Source organism: Chiloscyllium punctatum, chromosome 29, assembly GCF_047496795.1.
Source record: "Chiloscyllium punctatum isolate Juve2018m chromosome 29, sChiPun1.3, whole genome shotgun sequence".
NCBI classification, from domain to species: domain Eukaryota; kingdom Metazoa; phylum Chordata; class Chondrichthyes; order Orectolobiformes; family Hemiscylliidae; genus Chiloscyllium; species Chiloscyllium punctatum.
The window spans coordinates 77,558,039-77,574,327 of NC_092767.1; the positions used below are offsets into that span (position 1 = coordinate 77,558,039).

Below are 16,289 nucleotides of genomic sequence, written 5' to 3' on the forward strand. Positions count from 1 at the left end.
TAGTGCCTGACCTTCCTGATGGCTCTCAGTCACCACCATTGGCTGCTCTACCCCTCCCCTGAAGGCATGAGGCACCACATCCCCCTGCCGGGGAAATTCCAAGTCGATGGGTGGGAACTCCATCCCCTCACCCCCCTCACCCCCCACCACACCCAGCTCGTTAAATATCTGGGAGAGGAGCCGAGACCAGGTCTTCCACACACCCGACATCAACCTGGCGTCAACCCTCCTGCGGGTCAGGTCTGGGGAATGGAAACCCGAGCGACAACAACAACTCGCATTTACATACTGCCTTCGAGTAGAGGGAGAATCACGGAGGTGAGGGAAATGGGTCGGGAGCCAATCGAAAACAGCCCTCACCTGGGGGGAGGCTGACTCCGTACGGTGAGGTCTAAGGAGGGTGTCGGGGAGAAGGGGGAGGTGGAAGAGAGCAGAGGGATTGAGGGAGGGAATTCAACTCTACGTGGGCTCAACACTTAAACGGTTGGGATGGGAGAGGGAGTGAGAGGGAGAAAGAGGGGGAGAAAGGGAGGGAGAGAGGGAGAGTGGGAGAAAGTGGAGGGAGGGAGGGAAAGTGACAGAAAGAGAAAGATAGAAAGAGAGTGAGAGGGCAGAGGGAGGTTGGGAGGGTGAGAGAAAGGGAAAGAGTGTGGGGGGGGAAGATAGAGGGAGACAGAGAGGGAGAGACAAAATGGAGGGGCAGATGGAGATGGAGTGAGGGGGAGGAGTGAGGAGAGAGAGAGGGAGACAGTGGGAGAAAGGAAAGAGGGAGGAGGGGGAGAGAGAGGGAGACTGTGGGAGAGAGTGAGAGAGAGAAGAAGAGAGGTGGGGAGAGAGAGGAGGGAGAGGGCATTGCAAGGAGTCTTGGTAAAGGGTGTGGGGGTTTGATTGAGAGGGCAGGGGGCTCCCACCTGAGAGGGCTTCATGGTCCCTCAACAAGCAAAAGCAAGACCCACGTTTCTATTGGGCCTTTTGGCATCATGACCATCAGAGACATCTCCAACCACCTAACGGCCAATGAATGAGGTGTTAACACAGGAAAAGCAACTGCAGCTATTCTGCACTTGGCAACATCTCCCTCTCCGTATCTGAGGAAGGGTGATGGAGGGGGTGCAGCGAAGTTTTCCCAGACTGATTCCCGGAATGGGGGGACTGACGGATGGAGAGAGACTGGATCAGTTAGGACTGTGATCACTGGAGCTGAGAACATGTGGGACGAATCTCATCGGAACGTATAAAATTCGAACAGGACCGGGCAGGGTTAATGCAGGAAGGATGATCTCAGTGACTAGGGAATCCAGAACCGGGGAGTCACAGTCTAAGGATGCGGGGTCAGCCATTTTGGACTGAACTGAGGAGAACTGTCTTCATCCAGAGAATGGGGAGCCTGGGGAATTCTGTGCCACAGGAAAACAGAACATTGAATGTTTTCAAGAAGGAGTTAGAGATAGTTCTTGGGGCAGCACGGTGGCTCAGTGGTTAACACTGCTGCCTCACAGCACCAGGAAACCTGGGTTCAATTCCCACCTTGGGGCGACTGTCTGTGTGGAGTTTGCACATTCTCCCCATGTCTGCGTGGGTTTCCTCCGGGTGCTCCAGTTTCCTCCCACAGTCACAAAGATGTGCAGATCAGGGTGGATTGGCCGTGCTAAATTGCTCATAGTGTTAGGTGCATTGGTCAGGAGTAAATATAGGATAGGGGAATGGGCCTGGATGGGTTACTCTTCGGAGGGTCAGTGTGGACTTGTTGGGCCGAAGGGCCTGTTTCCACATATGGGGAATCTAATCTAAAGGGATCAGAGGATATGGGGGAGAAAGTGGGACCTGAATTGGATGATTCACCATGATCGTACTGAGTGGGGGAGCAGGATCAAAGGGACAAATGGGCTCCTCCTGCTCTGATTTCATTTATTTTGATTTGTTTGTTTTATGACGATGATGGAACTTTAATCCTTTTATATTAAAGATGCTTTCCAAAATGTTGCCTCATTCTCTGGAGAATATAGTTACCGGTCACAGATCAAGGCCTGGAGGATTTCAGCATATTCTCGATGGCTGGAGAACGTGTATTACAAAATATTTTATGAGCAGATGAGGGTAAAGCTCATTTTGTCAGGTATGTGTTGTCATTTTGCATTTGCCTTTCCTTCCTCACCACCCCCCTCTCCCCGCCCCTGCGTCCATACTCCCCAGCCTCTCTGTCTCCCTCTGACATGCAAACATGAGTCATGTGAAGGGCAAGTGGAGGACATCTTAATTTGATTTCTTGTTGTCACAGTTCTGGGTCACCCACGTTACAGGAATGATTTGGAGATGCCGGTGTCGGACTGGGGTGTACAAAGTTAAAAATCACACAACACCCGGTTATAGTCCAACAGGTTTAATTGGAAGCACTAGCTTTCAGAGCACTGCTCCTTAATCAGGTGGTTGTGGAGACCACAACCGAAAGCTAGTGCTTCCAATTAAACCTGTTGGACTATAACCGGGTGTTGTGTGATTTTTAACATTACAGGAAGGATGTGGAGGCTTCGGGGAGGGTGCAGAAGAGGTTTACCAGGGTGCTTCCTGGATTAGAGGGTATGAGCTATAAGGAGGGGCTAGACAAACACGGGCTGTTTTCTCTGGAGCAGCAGAGGCTGAGGGGAGACTGGATAGAAGTCTATAAAATGATGAGATACATAGATAGGGTTGACAGTCAGAATCTTTTTCCCCAGAATTGAAATGTCTAATACTATGGGGCATGGATTTAAGGTGAGCGAGGAAAAGTTCAAAAGGAGATGTGAGGGGCAAGGTCAAGATTAGAGTGGTGCTGGAAAAGCACAGCAGGTCAGGCAGCATCTGAGGAGCAGGAAAAATCGACATTTCAGGCAAAAGCCCTTCATCAGGAATGAGGCCTCAGGATGAAGGGCTCCTGCCCGAAACATTGATTCTCCTGCTCCTCGGATGCTGCCTGACCTGCTGTGCTTTTCCAGCACCACTCTAATCTTGACTCTGATCTCCAGCATCTGCAGGCCTCACTTTCGCCACTGGGTATGGACCAAGGGCAGGCAGAAGGGATTAGTTTAACTTGGCGTCAGGTGGGCCGAAGGGCCTGTTCATGTGTTGTACTGTTCTATGTGCCGAGGTACAGTGAACAGTGTGGTTTTGTGTGCTGTACAGGCAAATTGTACCCTACAAACCCTACACACGGGAGCAGATTTTGTCATTTGGTCTTAAATTCTGAACTTCCTATTACTTTGATTTTTTTTCTATGATTGTTCCCTCAGCATTTGCAAACCAGACTCTGTACCCCTTGTACCTAAGAGCAACTGGACTTGTGTGAGGACACATGACAGTAAAGTGAATCCAGTCATTCACTGTCTGACAGAGCCCTGCCCTTCATGTTGACAAAGACTGGTACCAAATGCACTCTCCCCACAGACAGCACCCAAGCCCTGAGATGCTGGGAGTGATCAGTGTGGGCAGCTTGCTGGAGCAGACAAAGGCTGGATTGCTATCTAATACTGAAATAAATCACAACCTGAATTCAAAGCCGGTGAAATTCACTGAACAGTTCATTTGCAAGTTCACATCAAAGGGCCTTGTGTTTGAGACAGAGAGCACCACCTCTAAAGAGATGACTGTGTAATCAAACAGCAGCAGCCGAACTTGGACAGAACCTCCCTCTCTCCCTTATAATGGCGGCCACATCAATACAGCAAAGTGCGTCAGATAAAGATCAGAAAGCAGTGATATTCAAAGCTGTTTCTCTAATGGAGTTTTACTCTCAGAGCAAACCACTTCCAGAATCCCTGCTTCTTTAATTCTGCGGGTTACAATGGTGTTTATTTGCACTGATCTTTTGACAATCAAACAAAACAAAACCCCAGCAGGGAAGGGGATGGGGTAACAAAGCCAAGCTGTATTCGATCATTTATTGAGCCACCAGGCTTTTTACAGCACAGAGCGAGGCCCTTCGGTCTATCGTACCCAGACTGGTCATCATCAATTCTTATCCCATTTATTGCCTGTCCCTAGCTGCCTAAGTGGCACGGTGGCTCAGTGGTTAACATTGCTGCCTCACAGCACCAGGGACGTGGGTACAATTCCAGCCTTTGGTGACTGTCTGTGTGGAGTTTGCACATTCTCCCTGTGTCTGTGTGGGTTTCCTCCCACAGTCCAAAGATGTGCAGGTTAGGGTGAATTGGCCATGTTTTGCCCATAGTGTTAGGTGCATTAGTCAGAGGGTGTTGGGTCTGAGTGGGTTACTCTTCAGAGGGTTGGTGTGAACTTGTTGGGCCGAAGGGCCTGTTTCCACACTGTAGGGAATCTAATCTTAAATATCCCAAGCGTTCTTGCCTTTCTCAGGTACTGAGTTCCCAGATTCCGACCATCCTCTGGGTGAAAAGCATTTTCCTCAAATTCCGTCTGAACTTCCTGCTCCTGACCTGAACCTCTGTCCCCTGCTCACTGACCCCTCTACCGAGGAGAGAAAGGTGTCTCCCTATCGACCCAGTATATGTCCCTTAGAAGTTTATACACCTCATTCGGATCCCAACGCCCCCCCCCCCCGACCCTGCAATGTACACAACAGAGTTCAGGAGAATCCGCACTGAACCCTGGGGAACACACAATACCAGGCAAAGAACTGTCCGAGAGGTGTGGGAGATAATGTTTCCTTACGGGAGAATGTGGGGACACTGTAAAATTGAGCCTCATCCATGTCAGGTCAGGAAAGGGATTTCCCGCAGAGGGTCATGAGAGGGTCTTCAGTCTTTGGAACTCCGTCCCTGAACAACTGGTGGAAAGTAGACTCCTTGAATATTTTTATGGCAGAGGGAGAGAAATTCTTAGCCAGTAAGAGACTGACCAGGGTTGACAGGAATGTGGACTTCATCCTCCAACAGTGCGGCACTCCCTCAGCACTGACCCTCCGACAGTGCGGCACTCCCTCAGCACTGACCCTCCGACAGTGCGGCACTCCCTCAGCACTGACCCTCCGACAGTGTGGCACTCCCTCAGCACTGACCCTCCGACAGTGTGGCACTCCCTCAGCACTGACCCTCCGACAGTGCGGCACTCCCTCAGCACTGACCCTCCGACAATGCCCACTCCCTCAGCACTGACCCTCTGACAGTGCCCACTCCCTCAGCACTGACCCTCCGACAGTGCCCACTCCCTCAGCACTGACCCTCTGACAGTGCCCACTCCCTCAGCACTGACCCTCCGACAGTGCCCACTCCCTCAGCACTGACCCTCTGACAGTGCCCACTCCCTCAGCACTGACCCGCCGACAGTGCCCACTCCCTCAGCACTGACCCTCCGACAGTGCCCACTCCCTCAGCACTGACCCTCCGACAGTGCCCACTCCCTCAGCACTGACCCTCCGACAATGCCCACTCCCTCAGCACTGACCCTCCGACAGTGCCCACTCCCTCAGCACTGACCCTCCGACAGTGCCCACTCTCTCAGCACTGACCCTCCGACAGTGCCCACTCCCTCAGCCCTGACATTCCGACAGTGCCCACTCCCTCAGCATTGACACTCCGACAGTGCCCACTCCCTCAGCACTGACCCTCTGACAGTGCCCACTCCCTCAGCACTGACCCTCCGACAATGCCCACTCCCTCAGCACTGACCCTCCGACAGTGCCCACTCCCTCAGCATTGACCCTCCGACAGTGCCCACTCCCTCAGCACTGACCCTCTGACAGTGCCCACTCCCTCAGCACTGACCCTCCGACAATGCCCACTCCCTCACCACTGACCCTCCGACAATGCCCACTCCCTCAGCACTGACCCTCCGACAATGCCCACTCCCTCACCACTGACCCTCTGACAGTGCCCACTCCCTCAGCACTGACCCTCCGACAGTGCCCACTCCCTCAGCACTGACCCTCCGACAGTGCCCACTCCCTCAGCACTGACCCTGGATTGTTTGCCCTGTCTCCGAATGTGTGATTTAATTCTCTCAGAGCAAAGGTCGTGATGAGAAAAATTCAAACAATTGCAAAAATCTGGTCGGTTGTGGAATGGTTACCCCGGCAACCTGAACAGATTGATATTTAATTCTGAGCTGAACGAGGATTGAATAAAATAAAGCCAATTTGGAGGAATATGTTTCTCTTTGTTTCTCTCCAAGCTCCCCAGTTTGGTGTTTTATCACACCGTGCAGTGTTTGGAAGGTATTTTAACTGAAGAGAAAATAAAGGGTAAATATTTATCATCCTCAGAATGATTCTGAACCTTTTGGATTTGGTTTTAATTTGAGCTTTGCACTCGATGTGTGTCACACCGTTGCCAGACATCTGTTTGCTCAGGCCTGAATCAAATCTATTTGTCAGGCTGAAAGCTTTGCCTTTATCTAGCACCTGTCCTGTCCCCGGGATGATTGATCTCGCTGTGTCCTGAACTCTCATGATGCCGGAAATGGTACCAATGTACATCCTGCAGCATCCAAGGACAGCGTTGTTCAGGAGTTAATGACACCCTGTTACGTCGGACTGACTAGTGTCCCCCTGGGAAGACCCTCCAACCCCAGGGCATCAATAAGGATTTCACCGGTTGCCTCAGCTCCCCTCCGCCCATCTTACCCAAACTTGAACCCTCCAACTCGGCACCACCCTCTTGAATGGTCCTACTTGTACATCTTCCTTTCTACCTATCCACTCCACCCTCCTCTCCGAGCTGTCACCTTCTCCCCCACCTTCATCAACCTATCGCCTTCTCAGCTACCTCAACCCCACAGCCCACACCCCTCCCATTTATCTCTCAGCCCCCTTGCCCCCACCCCGAGATTCCTGATGAAGGGCTTATGACTGAAACGTTGATTCTCCTGCCCCTCGGATCCTGCCCGACCTGCTGTACTTTCCCAGCACCACACTCTCGACTCTGAGCTCCAGCATCTGCAGTCCTCACTTTCCCCATCTCCAGAGGGAGTGCGATACCATCACAGCTGAGATATCAGGATAGTACTCAGTGACAGTGCCTCAGGAGGAGGGGAGCTCGGGGAGAGGCTGAGGTACAGGCGTAAGAGCCAGCATTGCCACATCTGGGGATGTGAAGGAGCATCACTTTTAACTAACCCACAGGCTGACTTCACCGGGAGAGCGAGGGGCTGAGGGGGAGAGTGAGGGGCTGAGGGGGAGAGGGGAGAGTGAGGGGCTGAGGGGGAGAGTGAGGGGCTGAGAGGGAGAGTGAGGGGCTGAGGGGGAGAGTGAGGGGCTGAGAGGGAGAGTGAGGGGCTGAGGGGGAGAGTGAGGGGCTGAGAGGGAGAGGGGAGAGTAAGGGGCTGAGGGGGAGAGGGGAGAGTGAGGGGCTGAGGGGGAGAGTGAGGGGCTGAGGGGGAGAGTGAGGGGCTGAGGGGGAGAGTGAGGGGCTGAGAGGGAGAGTGAGGGGCTGAGTGGGAGAGTGAGGGGCTGAGGGGGAGAGTGAGGGGCTGAGGGGGAGAGGGGAGAGTAAGGGGCTGAGGGGGAGAGGGGAGAGTGAGGGGCTGAGGGGGAGAGGGGAGAGTGAGGGGCTGAGGGGGAACGGGGAGAGTGAGGAGCTGAGGGGGAGTGGGGAGAGTGAGGAGCTGAGTGGGAGAGGGGAGAGTGAGGGGCTGAGTGGGAGAGGGGAGAGTGAGGAGCTGAGGGGGAGTGGGGAGAGTGAGGAGCTGAGGGGGAACGGGGAGAGTGAGGAGCTGAGGGGGAGTGGGGAGAGTGAGGAGCTGAGGGGGAGAGGGGAGAGTGAGGAGCTGAGTGGGAGAGGGGAGAGTGAGGGGCTGAGGGGGAATGGGGAGAGTGAGGAGCTGAGGGGGAGTGGGGAGAGTGAGGGGCTGAGGGGGAACGGGGAGAGTGAGGAGCTGAGGGGGAGTGGGGAGAGTGAGGAGCTGAGGGGGAGAGGGGAGAGTGAGGAGCTGAGGGGGAGTGGGGAGAGTGAGGAGCTGAGGGGGAGAGGGGAGAGTGAGGAGCTGAGGGGGAGAGGGGAGAGTGAGGGGCTGAGGGGGAGAGGGGAGAGTGAGGGGCTGAGGGGGAGAGGGGAGAGTGAGGGGCTGAGTGGGAGGGGGAGAGTGATGAGCTGAGTGTGAGAGGGAAGAGTGAGGAGGTGAGGGGGAGAGGGGAGAGTGAGGGGCTGAGGGGGAGAGGGGGGAGTGAGGGGCTGAGGGGGAGAGGGGGGAGTGAGGGGCTGAGAGGGAGGGGGGAGAGTGAGGAGCTGAGAGAGAGAGGGGAGAGTGAGGAGCTGAGAGAGAGAGGGGAGAGTGAGGGGCTGAGAGAGAGAGGGGAGAGTGAGGGGCTGAGGGGGAGAGGGGAGAGTGAGGGGCTGAGAGGGAGGGGGGAGAGTGAGGGGCTGAGGGGGAGAGGGGGGAGTGAGGGGCTGAGAGGGAGGGGGGAGAGTGAGGGGCTGAGGGGGAGGGGGGAGTGAGGGGTTAAGAGGGAGGGGGGAGAGTGAGGGGCTGAGGGGGAGAGGTGGGAGTGAGGGGCTGAGAGGGAGGGGGGAGAGTGAGGGGCTGAGGGGGAGAGGGGGAAGTGAGGGGCTGAGTGGGAGAGGGGAGAGTGAGGAGCTGAGAGGGAGGGGGGAGAGTGAGGGGCTGAGAGAGAGAGGGGAGAGTGAGGGGCTGAGGGGGAGTGGGGAGAGTGAGGGGCTGAGTGTGAGAGGGGAGAGTGAGGGGCTGAGTGGGAGAGGGGAGAGTGAGGGGCTGAGTGGGAGAGGGGGTAGTGAGGGGCTGAGTGGGAGTGGGGAGAGTGAGGAGCTGAGGGGGAGTGGGGAGAGTGAGCAGCTGAGTGGGAGAGGGGAGAGTGAGGGGCTGAGGGGGAGAGGGGGGAGTGAGGGGCTGAGTGGGAGTGGGGAGAGTGAGGGGCTGAGTGGGAGAGGGGAGAGTGAGGGGCTGAGTGGGACAGGGGAGAGTGAGGGGCTGAGTGGGAGAGGGGAGAGTGAGGGGTTGAGTGGGAGAGGGGAGAGTGAGGGGCTGAGTGGGAGAGGGGAGAGTGAGGGGCTGAGTGGGAGAGGGGAGAGTGAGGAGCTGAGTGGGAGAGGGGAGAGTGAGGGGCTGAGTGGGACAGGGGAGAGTGAGGGGCTGAGTGGGAGAGGGGAGAGTGAGGGGTTGAGTGGGAGAGGGGAGAGTGAGGGGCTGAGTGGGAGTGGGGAGAGTGAGGGGTTGAGTGGGAGAGTGAGGGGCTGAGTGGGAGAGGGGAGAGTGAGGGGCTGAGTGGGAGAGGGGAGAGTGAGGGGCTGAGTGGGAGTGGGGAGAGTGAGGGGTTGAGTGGGAGAGTGAGGGGCTGAGTGGGAGAGGGGAGAGTGAGGGGCTGAGTGGGAGAGGGGAGAGTGAGGGGCTGAGTGTGAGCTTTTGAATTGCATTCAGGGAAGGTGTGTGAACTGATATATTTGGGCAGTGGCTGATGGTTCTCCTTTTTTATTGTGCGATTGGAAAAAAAATTTCTTTTTTCATTTATCTATTATTTGATATTATAGTTCGACTAAGTTAAGCTTAAGAGTAAAAATGACAGGAGATCTCAGACCCACGTTATGCTTCTCTTGCTCAATGAGAGCGCTCAGGAACACGGCTGATGTCCGTGACTCCTTCATGTGCAGGAAGTGTGTCCAGTTGCAGCTCTTGTTAGACAGCATGTTGGCTCTGGAGCTGCGGATGGAAGGATGTGAATTGCACGTTCATCGAAGTGGTCACACCGCGGATTAGGAGTGCTGAGGGAGAAAGGGAACGGGTGACCAAAAGGCAGGGAAATAGGAGGAAGGCAGTGCAGGTGTCCCCTGCGGTCATCTCTCGATTACCGTTTTGGATACTGTTGGGAGAAATGGCTCACCAAGGGAAGGCAGCGGTAACCAGGTTCATGGCACCGTGGCTGGCTCGGAAGGGTGGGATAAAAGAGTGGAATGGCTATAGTCATGGGGGATTCTGTTGTAAGGGGAGTAGATAGGCGATTCTGTGGGCAAAAACAAGACTCCCGAATGGTATGTTGCTTCCCCGGTGCACGGGTCAGGGATGCCTCAGATCGCCTGCAGAATATTCTGAAGGGGGAAGGTGAACAGCTAGCTGTCATGGTGCATACAGGCACCAACGATATCGGTAAAAAAATGGGAGGAGTTCCTACAAGCAGAATTTAGGGAGTTAGGAGCCAACTTAAAAAGTAGGACCTCAGAAATAGTCATCTAAGGATGGCTACCAGTGCCACGTGCTAGCCAGAGTAGAAATGAACAAATATTCAGGATGGCTTGAGATGTGGTGCAGGAGGGAGGGATTCAAATTTTTGGGACATTAGGACCAGTTCTGATGGAGGTGGGATGATTACAAATTGGACAGTCTACACCTGGGCAGGACTAGAACCAATGTTCTAGAGGGTGCTTTTGTTAATACTGTTGGGGACGGTTTAAATTAATGCTGTGGGGGATGAGAACCAAATGAGGTGATTAATAGACAGGAAGGAGGCAGTAACTAAAGCCTGTAAGGAACTAGCTAATGAAGTCAGCGTGACTAAGGGGAAGAGTCGGCAGGGAGCAGATGATGAATGCAGAGGGACTGGTGGTCTGAGGTGCATTTGGTTTCATGTGAGAAGTGTAGTAGATAAGGCAGATGAACTTACAGCTTGGATTACTACCTGGGAGTATGATGGTATTCCTATTACTGAGACTTGGTTCAGGGAACGACATGATTAGCAACTAAATATCCCAGGATGTAGATGCTTCAGGTGGGAGAGAGAGGGAGGTAACGGGGGTGGAGGAGTTGCATTACTGGTCAGAGAGGATATCATAACTGTGCTGAAGGAAGGCACTATGGAGGACTCTAGGAGCGAGGCAATATGGACAGAGCTCAGAAATAGGAAGGGTGCGGTAGCTATGTCAGGGCTGTACTACAGGCCTCCTAACAGTGAGCGTGGATAGAGGTACAAATATGTAAACAGATTATGGAAAGACATAGGAACAACAGGATGGTGGCGATAGATTTTAATTTTCTCAACATTGACTGGGATTCACTTAATGTTAGAGGTTTAGATGGAGCAGAATTTATAAGAGGCATCCAGGGGGGTTTTCTAGAGCAGTATGTAAATAGCCCAACCCGGGAAGGGGCCATACTGGGCCTGTCGTTGGGGAATGAGCCCGGCCAGGTGGGTGAAGTTTCAGAGTGGTCCTAAAGGAAGAGCACTAAACTGGGGGAAGGCCAACTATAGCAAAATTCACCAGGAGCTGGGGAATGTGGATTGGGAGCAGCTGTTTGAAGGGAATTCCACATTTTATATGTGGGAGGCTTTTACAGAGAGGTTGATTAGAGTTCAGGAGAGATACGTTCCTGTGAAAATGGCAAGATTAGGGAACCATGGATGACAGGTGATATTGAGAAACTAAGAGGAAAAAGGAAGCATACATAAGGTCTAAGCAACTGAAGTCAAACGAAGCTTTGGAAGAATATTAGGAATGTAGGACCAATCTGAAATGAGGAATTAAGAGGGCGAAAAGGGGTCATGAGATATCCTTAGTGAGCAGGGTTAAAGAACATCCCAAAGCCGTTTCTTCATATATAAGGAGCAAGATGGTAACTTGGGAAAGAGTTGGCCCACTCAAGGACAAAGGAGGAAAGTTATGCAGGGAGTCAGAGGAAATGGGTAAGATTCTTATCGAGTACTTTGCATCAGTATTCACCAGGGAGAGGGACATGGTGGATAGAGTGATAGAGATGCACAGCATGGAAACAGACCCTTCGGTCCAATCCGTCCATGCCGACCAGATATCCCAACCCAATCTAGTCCCACCTGCCAGCACCCAGCCCATATCCCTCCAAACCTTTCCTATTCATATACCCATCCAAATGCCTTTTAAATGTTGCAATTGTACCAGCCTCCACCACTTCCTCTGGCAGCTCATTCCACACACGTACCACCGTCTGTGTGAAAAAAGTTGCCCCTTAGGTCTCTTTTATATCTTTCTCCCCTCACCCTAAACCTATGCCCTCTAGTTCTGGACTCCCCCACCCTAGGTAAAAGACTTTGTCTATTTATCCTATCCATGCCCCTCATAATTGTATAAACCTCTATAAGGTCACCCCTCATGTTGAGGTTAGGGATAGATGTTTGATTACTCGAGGTCAAGTTGGCATAAGGAGGGAGGAAGTGTTGGGTATTCTAAAAGGCATTAAGGTGGACAAGTCCCCAGGTCCAGATGGGATCCATCCCAGGTTACTGAGGGAAGCGGGAGAGAAAATAGCTGGGGCTTTAACAGATATCTTTACAGAATCCTTGAACACGGGTGAGGTCCCAGAGGATTGGAGAATTGCTAATGTTATCCCCTTGTTTAAGAAGGGTAGCAGGGATAATCCGGATAATTACAGACCTGTGAGCCTGACAGTGGGAGGGAAGCTACTGGAGAAGATTCTAAGGAACTGGATATATATCCATTTGGAAGAAAATGGGCTAATCAGTGATAGGCAGCATGGTTTTGTGCAGGGAAGGTCATGTCTTACCAACTTTATAGAATTCTTTGAAGAGGTGATAAAGTTGATTGATGAGGGAAGGGATGTAGATGCCATATACATGGATTTCAGGAAGGCGTTTGATGAGGTTCCCCACGGTAGGCTGATGGAGAAGGTCCAGGTTGTTCTAGCCAGATGGATAGAGAACTGGCTGGGCAACAGGAGACAGAGAGTAGGAGTGGAAGGGAGTTTCTCAAAATGGAGACCTGTGACCAGTGGTGTTCCAGAGGGATCCGTGCTGGGACCACTGCTGTTTGTGATATACATAAATGATTTGGAGGAAGGTATGGATTGTCCGATTGACGTGTTTTGCAGATGACACTAAGATTGGTGGAGTAGCAGACAGTGAAGGGGACTGTCAGAGAATGCAGCAGAATATGGATAGATTGGAGAGTTGGGCAGAGAAATGGCAGATGGAGTTCAATCCAGACAAGTGCAAGGTGATGCATTTTGGAAGATGCAATTCCAGAGCGAACTATATAGTAAATGGAAAAGTGCCGGGGAAAATTGATGTACAGAGAGATCTGGGTATTCAGGTCCATTGTTCCCTGAAGGTGGCAACGCAGGTCAGTGAGTGGTCAAGAAGGCATATGGCATGCTTCCCTTCATCGGACTGGGTACTGAGTACAAGAGTTGGCAGGTCATGTTACAGTTGTATAACACTTTGGTTCAGCCACATTAGGAATACTGCATGCTGTTCTGGTCGCCACATTCCCAAAAAGATGTGGGTGCTTTGGAGATGGAGCAGAGGAGGCTTACCAGGCTGTTGCCTGGGATGGCGGGTGGTAGTTATGAGGAGAGGTTGAGTAGATTAGGATTATTTTCTTTCGAAAGACAGAGGTTGAGGCAGGACCTGATTGAGGCGAGGTCTACAAAATCCTGAGAGGTATAGACAGGGTGGATATCAAGAAACCTTTTTCCAGAGTGGGGAGGGGGACTCAATTACAAGGGGTCACGAGTTCAAGGTGAGAGGGGAAAGGTTTAGGGGAGATATGCGTAGATAGGGGCGTTCTGTCCTTGTTACGGTTGGAGGGGTGGGGTCTGAGGGCGGAGGTGCGGGATGTGGATGAGATGCTTTGGAGGGCACCTTTAACCACGTGGGAAGGGAAATTGCAGTCTCTAAAGTAGGAGGCCATCTGGTGTGTTCTGTGGTGGAACTGATCCTCCTGGGAGCAGATACTGCGGAGGAATTGGGAATACAGGATGGCATTTTTGCAGGAGATAGGGTGAGAAGAGGTGTAATCCAGGTAGCTGTGGGAGTCGGTGGGTTTGTACAAAATGTCAGTGTCAAGTCGGTCATCATTAATGGAGATGGAGAGGTCCAGGAAGGGGAGGGAGGTGTCAGAGATGGTCCAGGTAAATTTCAGGTCAGGGTGGAATGTGTTGGTGAAGTTGATGAATTGCTCAACCTCCTCGTGGGAGCATGAGGTGGCGCCAATGCAGTCATCAATGTAGCGGAGGAAGGGGGGGGGAGTGGTGCCGGTGTAATTACGGAAGATGGACCAACTGACTATGTAGCCAACTGACTGGTCTGTAATTCCCAGGATTATCCCTATTCCCTTTCTTGAACAAGGGAATAACATTTGCAACCCTACAATCATCTGGCACTATTCTAGTGGACAGTGAGGATGTAAAGATCATCGGTAATGGTGCAGCAATCTCTTCCCTCACTTCCTGTAATAACCTAGGGTATATCCCGTCAGACCCAAGGGATTTATCTATTGTTATGCTTTTCAAAATCTTCAGCATATCCTCCTTCCTAACATCAATCTGTTTTAGCATATCAGTCTGTTTCATACTGTCCTCAGAAATGTCAAAGTCCCTCTCAGTAATGAAGACTGAAACAAAGTACTCATTAAGGACCTCCCCTACCTCCTCTGATTCCAGGCACAAATTCCCACCAGTGTCTGTGATTGACCCTACCCTCACTATGGTCATCCTCTTGTTCCTCACATAAGTGTAGAACGCCTTAGGGTTTTCCTTAATCTTACTCCCTAAAAGCTTTTTCATGCCCCTTCTAGTTCTCCTAAGTCCATTCTTCAGTTCCTTCCTGGATACATTATAACCCTTTAAAGACCTGTCTGATCCTTACTGCCTCAACCTTAAGTAAGCTTCCTTCTTCCTCTTGACTAGATGTTCCACAGCCCTTGTCACCCAAGATGCTTTCAACCTACCATCCCTTCCTTGCCTCAGTGGGACAAACCTGTCCAGCAGTATCAGCAAGTGCTCCCTAAACAACCTCCACATTCCTGACGTACATTTCCCTGAGAACCTCTGTTCCGAATTTAGGCATCCCAGTTCCTGCTGAATAGCATTGTAATTCCCCTTCCCCTAATTAAATACTTTCCCATACCATCTGCTCCTATCCTTCTCCATGCGTGTGGTAAAGGTCATGGAGTTGTGAGCACTATCACTGAAATGCTCTCCCACCGAGAGATCTGACACCTGGCATGGTTCATGGTCCAGCACCAAATCCAATATGGCCTCCCCCTCTAGTTGGCCTATCTACATATTGCGTCAGGAACCCTTCCTGGACACACCTAACAAAAACTGCTCCATCCAAACAATTTGAACTAATATTAGGGAAGTTAAAGTCTCCCATGTCAACAACCCTGTTGTTTCTGCACCTTTCCAAAACCTGCCTCCTAATCTGCCCCTCTGTGTCTATGTTGCTATTGGGGGACTCCCAAGAAAGTGACTGCTCCTTTCCTGTTTCTGACTTGCCCCCATACTGACTCAGTCGACAAACCTTCCTCGACAACCTCCCTTTCTGCAGCTGTGATACCATCCCTGTCTAGTAATGCCACCTCCTCCATCTCTTTTACCACCCCCATCCCTTTGGAAACATCTAAACCCTGGAACATCCAACGTTCCTATCCCCGTGATATCCAAATCCCCACAGTGGCCACAATCTCATAGTTCCAAGTACTGATCCATGCTCTGAGTTCATCACCCTTATTCCTGACACTTCCAGTGTTAAAACAGACACACCTCAACCCATCACACTGACTGCAATGTTGCCCAATCAACTGTCTATCCCTCCTCACATAAACTGTACCTGGTTGTTCAGTACCTCCTCCATCCTCTGATCTGTAGCTCTGGTTTCCACTCTCCTGCCACTCTAGTTTCAGACTCAAGGGGGTGCTGAGCTGTAGTGTGTGGCGTGTAGGAAGACCCACAATGCCCTTGGGGAGGGCGTACCGATGATGCGCACAGCCCAGCCCTGGGGGACCTCACCCTGAAGCTGAGTCAATGCTGGTTACCTCACCGCTCAGAGTTCATCAACGGGCACGTGTGTACACGAGGACACTGCTTTGAATGTTTAACACCCGCACAGCTCTCGTGCAGACATCATTGTGACAGCAGTGATTAAACCCTCTGAGACCAAACACTGTGCAAAAACCAAACAAGGAAATCATCAGAACAAAGTTGAAATCCCATCTCCTCCACTTCCATGGCACTCGGATTAACTCACAGGACAGGGGACATGCGGGAGGAGCAGGGGGGGTAATCCACTCAGAGATGGAAACATTTCTTTTAACCCATCTCACAGCACGGACACAGAACCTTCGGCCCAACCAGTCCATGCTGACCATAATCCCAAACTAAATTCGTCCCACTTACATGGGCCATCTCCCTCCAAACCTTTCCTATTCATGAACTTATCCAAATATCTTTTAAAAGTTGAACCTGTACCCACATCCACCACTTCCTCTGGCAGCTCATTCCTCACACAAACCACCCTTTGTGCAAAAAGGTTACCCCTCATCTTTTTAAATCTTTCTCCTCTCACCTTAAAAACATGCACCCCCCTAGTTTTGAACTCCCCCACCCCAGGGTAAGACCTTTGCTAT

General features: G+C 51.9%; 1 protein-coding gene across 3 annotated transcripts in view; it reads right to left on the reverse strand.

Moving 5' to 3' along the window:
* Nucleotides 1–16,289, reverse strand: part of LOC140454634 (uncharacterized) — a 222,696-nt gene that overhangs the window by 15,591 nt on the left and 190,816 nt on the right. The gene's annotated exons all lie outside the window — the stretch shown is intronic.